Genomic DNA, 5,558 nt, shown 5'->3' with positions numbered 1-5,558 from the left:
TAACAAAGGGGACAGCTTCGGGTCCGTAAAGTTTAATGTACAGTATAGGATGGTCTCTAGTCGCTAACGCCAGACTGCAACTTCTGTGGAGCTTGGATTGGCGTTGGCTTGTATAGTTTCCTGGCCTCCATCCAAATTAATCCAGAGGGAGGGTGGTGCCGAGTGCCGAAGGACGACCCAGAGGGACAAGGCCTGGTAGCATGGGAACTTAGGACTGACCAATAGGAACCGCACGGACGGGGCTAGGATCCAAATGCTGGTACATGAGGTCAGCTCCAGGGTTGGACACCGTGCTTACAGGGAGAACACAATGCACCGGCCTTTGAGTGTGTACTCTCCCAGGAGGTGGGTGCATCCCTCCCTGGTCTCCCATTGTCCATGGATACCACACCTGGCGACACAAGGACTTGACACCGTGACTCAATGTATGCCTGATACACAGCTATTGTCATAGGTATACAATGAGTCATACAGAAATGTATACAACGTTATACAAGCACACTGATAACTACCTAAGTAAAGTCACGTCCATTCAGCTCTATAATGGCAAGTTAATCCTTAATTTAGGGTTGCCCTGTTGACGGATAGGGGCAGCATGCAGGCTTAACCTTTATTCTGGGTGCCATGCTGCCCCTGTCATCATAATATATATTACTAAATATTGTGCAGCACAAGACATCACATCATGAGGGAAGGTGTATAATCTTATAACTACACTCATTGGTATTTATCTGACTACAGTATAAATATTATATGTCACCTATGGCTTTAGCCTTATCACCTCAGTGAACTTTTTTTTACGGCAATAGATTGAGTAAATATATGTTTACTGAAAGTCCCATTTTACTGTACCCAATTAAGGCCTTCTTGGTTTAACGAACTTTCATTTTTTTTGGCATGTAAAAAAGTTACTTACAGTAACTACAGTGAAAATAAAGGTGAACAATAGCGCGCATGCAAACAATGAATTACAATGAATTACAAAAAACCTGTGATATAGAGTCCAAGGTAGTCCTGGAGCTGCCCAAAGAAGTGAATCTGGAATCTCCTACCCAGATTTGGTAATGTAGGGGAAAGACACCTCCTGTGGTGCCGAGGAATGGTTTAATTGTGATTGTAGACAAAGTTCTTTTCTTGATGGATTCCTCAAGAGAAAAAGAGAAAACAAGCATACACACTGCAATAGTGCATTACCCAGGGACAACTAGGATGTATAAAGAGAGCAATTTTAATACAATAATAAAATACAGTATAACATATAAAATAAAAATCAATGGATTACACTAAAAATACAAACATTTATACTAAAAAGAATTATACTAAAAATAACTATCTGTGCCTTGGCATAGGAACCAGATGTCTTGAAACTTGCTCCGTTTGGTGTAAAATTGGAAACCTACTCACCAAAAGTGACTAGGACATAAGCGTTATTGAAATGGTCTTATCAGCATATGGGGCCGCTTGCTGCGAGGTGAAATTGTGTCAATCCACGGAAGAGGATCTCCTTTTCTGCTCGGGTGTCTGCTTGCTGCACACTGCTTGCTGCTTTCTCCCAGAGTTCAGCCGATCAACTCCTCCTGTGACGTCACCGCTTGTTCTCCACAGCTACGGTGTCTCAGTAATGCCAAAAGACCTCCTACATGTTTCGAAACTCCTAATAATGGGTTTCTTCCTTGGACTCTGAGTGGTATGCCAGCAATGCGCGTTCCTCACGGACGCTTACACCAGGAATCTCAGGTCCTATTGCGCAATGACGTTTACGTTGGATACGGTCATGTATTCATGTTGCACCTCCCGGTAGTGTGTGTCACTGCTCAGGTGACCCACCCGGAAGTGGTTACGGTTGGTTCCCGCCATCCCAGGTTCTGTATAAATTGTATTGTGTATGTGATATGTGTATTCACCTTGATAAAGGACTATCTATAGTCCGAAACACGTTGGTGTGTGTTATATTCAACCTGTATCCATTAAATTAGCTTGTATATGAGAACGCTTCCTGATGGTTGTTTTTCTTTCATTGCTGGACATAGTGCTCCGTTTTTCCCGTTTTTCCCTCTGATGTCTACTCAACGACGGAGGCACATTCAACCCAGGGCTACTGGATCTACAAACAGGACGATTACTGCACTACATTCAAGTGAGTCTGTTCCAGTTTAACCCCTTATATCTTCAAGCAAATAGGATGTTTATTCTACTGGTCACCGGCAGGTGCAAATGATTTATCCTTACTACTGTGCTGAGTGGGATCATTTCTAAAACCAGGTTACATCCTTATAGACATTAATCATACAAGGGTTGCCTTACTCCAAGCAAGATTCTACTTTGCCATTACAGTTGTTTCTTAGAGCAATATACAACACGTTCCTTCATTGTGTCAATATTGCTCTGTTTCCAAACTTAGCGAGTTTGGGATTGAGTCTTGGAGCAGACATGGAAAAGCTCTGTGACTTGACTTGTATTAATTGGGATAAAAGGACTGCATATTGTTCAAAATAGAATACCACATTCTCAATTGTAAATAGCTAATTAAAAAAACATATACTGTATATTTAGCATTCGAACATAACTTGATAATACGCCCACCTTTCCCCTGTAAAGTATATTGTCCTGTAATGTGTCTAATGGAACCCTTTGATGGGGAACTGCTGGCTAATTTGCATTGCTGTAATAGGGTGTGTATGATTATAAAAAATAATTTATAACGCAATGACTCAACTACAGTATCTTGGAAAGATTAGGAGGCAAATAATGAATCAACTGTAACTGTTTTTATAATGTTTCACACAACTGAAATTTACACGTCTATATTTATTTTTGATTTAAGTGTCCCTCAAAACTGTATGCGCTTGTAACACAACCACAAACCAGAGCAGTAATATTTTGTTTGGTTCTATAATGGCAAACATTTTCTGTGGCGTATAATGTTTGTAACCTTAATTCCATTAAAAAGTCTCCCAGCATGATCAGGTTAGTACTGATCTGTTGGTAAACACGAGAAATCCTTAGTGGCTTCATCAAGCAAACATTTTCTGCAGAACATTTTCAGAAGGGGTTCAGTATTATGTTATGCACTGTATCTTAAATACTGGGTTAAGTGCTACAAAAAAAAGGAGTGCTCCTAAGGCTGATTTGAGAACAAAATCATATTAAATAGTTTATTAATAATTAATCATAAAATAATTCTAATAATAACATTATTATTTTGACGCCAATTTTCTTCTTAAATACATTTTTCTTATGTGTATCTGGACTCGGGAGTCCACTTGAAATTAACCACACTGTTCTGAATCGTTGGGAGGTGACTGTCATTTCTACCCAAAAATGTGAACAGGTTAACCCAGGGGAGCGCAAACTTTTACTGCTCCGCCCCCCTGTCTCGCCGGCTGCGGAGCTCGCGCCCCTCCTACCTTGCAGATGCATCAAATGACGCTCCGGGGTCGTGTTACATCAGGACACATGAACCACGGCGTCATTTGACGCCTGTGACATCACATGACCCAGCGACGTCATTGCATGCCGCGTTGCCATGGAGATGCGTCCCAGCATCTGAATCCCGGTACGTTTTATTGTTGCCGAGGCCATACGCGATCCCCGGCATTAAATTGAAATGCCTCGGAGAAGAGCGCGGGACCTCTGCAACCACACGCAGCACATGTAGCTCAAATCAGTGCAACAGCCAACAGCCACTGATTGAGCTGCCTGGGCTGAAGCAGAGATATCCTTAAAACGTGACAAGATGATGACCCTTGAGGACTGAAGTTGGCCATCTCTGGTCTGCAACATCCAGAACCTTATTTAGATTGATGCCCACATATATAATTAGTAAATATCAGCATCTCTTAAGTTTCCCTATGTGCAGAGCCATCTTAAAAATTTTGGGGGGTCTATGACCTTCACACTAAGTATCAAAGAAAAAATGGTGGGAGCCGCACTCAATGAAAATATATATAGGTCAAAAAAGCAAATATTTACTCAAAAGGTGCACTCAAATATATAACATATGTAACGCCAATACAGGCACACTAAATCAAGGAGCACAAATAAAACAGACAGAAATGCCAAAGCACAAAACAAAAAGGGAAGAGAGGAGATACTTACCTTGTGCTCTAATACAAAAACGTGAAAGAAATCCAAAATTGAAAACGCTGCTACTAGAGCTGGCAACACAAGGGTACGCGAACAAGAAAGGAAACAACGATCAAAAGCAGAAACCACAACACGGGGAAAAGGAGAAAAATAGGGGGAGGATAATGTTTCGGGGGAGAACCCCCATCTTCAGCCTCATTCCCACAGGTTCCAAATGAATTGCGGAACTTCCCGCAGAGAATGCCCTACTAATGTAACCAGCAGAGATAAAGTGAGAGAACACAAGCAAAGTCTCAGGCAGAATAACAACAGCATATAACTTGTCAGTCTCAGGAACATCGTCACGGGGTGTAGCCAGGAAGAGTATGTTGGTATTTCAGTGCTGAAAAGTAAAGCGGCCCCCCCTAGCCATAGGCTGTGGGGGTCTCCTGACCGGGGGGCGGGGGAGGCTGGCCTTCCCCTTGCTGGTCCGCCCCCACACCTCCCTCCCTTGCCCAGGGGAGGAGTTGTCACAGGGCCTATTTAAGGCTATGCTGGCGAGCAGCACGGCCTCTTTGCTGCCCGCCAGACGCTTAGGTTTTCTGTATAAATAGCCACAGCCAGTTTACCTCCAGTTCTCCTTTCCTGTCTTTATTTGTACGTTACATGTGGGTACGGGGCGGGTGAGAGGGGAACCGCCTGGCAGCCTCCCTGGTCATGGAAACCGTAAAAACAATGAGCATTGTATGACGACCTTTAATGCATGCTCTGCATTGTGTTGGGCTTAAACCTTTTTTTAACACTTAATGCCCTCATTGAGAAAAATAAGGTTAGTACATAGGCACACACAAGCACAATTTCATTTTATATTTCTGTGTCCCAATACGCTAAAAATGCAATTTGCAGCGCACAGAAGATACTCTCCAGAAACTCTTCCTCCATGAAAAGAGAAGCAGGAGGAATTCAGCTCAGAGGTCGTAGTTAAAAACAATTCAATTAGAAGTTAGAACTTGCCTTACCTTGGTGTGGTGGCCAAGCTTTTCATATTTTGGCCAAATAATGTAACTAAGAGGCACATTTATCAAGTGCCAGTATGGGTTCGGGTGATGCCAGACCGACCCAGGGACACGTATTGTAACCTATGATTCTATTGCCATTTGCTGTTCTATGAACTTTGTTACCTGATGTGTTTTGCTGGATCTTGCTCTCCACTGGGATTTCCGTTGCTTACAGTTTAAATTAGGATAGACCTGATTGTGCATTTACTCTGGTATTTCCCTTTGGTTCTTGTGGTTACTCTGGGAATTTTAGTCTGGATATTTGTCTAATTTCATCTAGTGCAAACAATCTAGATATCTATGTCTGCCGTTTTTCTGATCACATGCTAGTGCTTTCTGCTATTATAAAACGGTGAACAGGTGTATTGTATTGTATTGTATGTCTTTATTTATATAGCGCCATTAGTGTACATAGCGCTTCACAGTAGTAATACA

Source organism: Ascaphus truei, chromosome 8 (assembly GCF_040206685.1).
Source record: "Ascaphus truei isolate aAscTru1 chromosome 8, aAscTru1.hap1, whole genome shotgun sequence".
Classification (NCBI taxonomy): Eukaryota; Metazoa; Chordata; class Amphibia; order Anura; family Ascaphidae; genus Ascaphus; species Ascaphus truei.
This window is presented reverse-complemented; position numbering follows the sequence as displayed.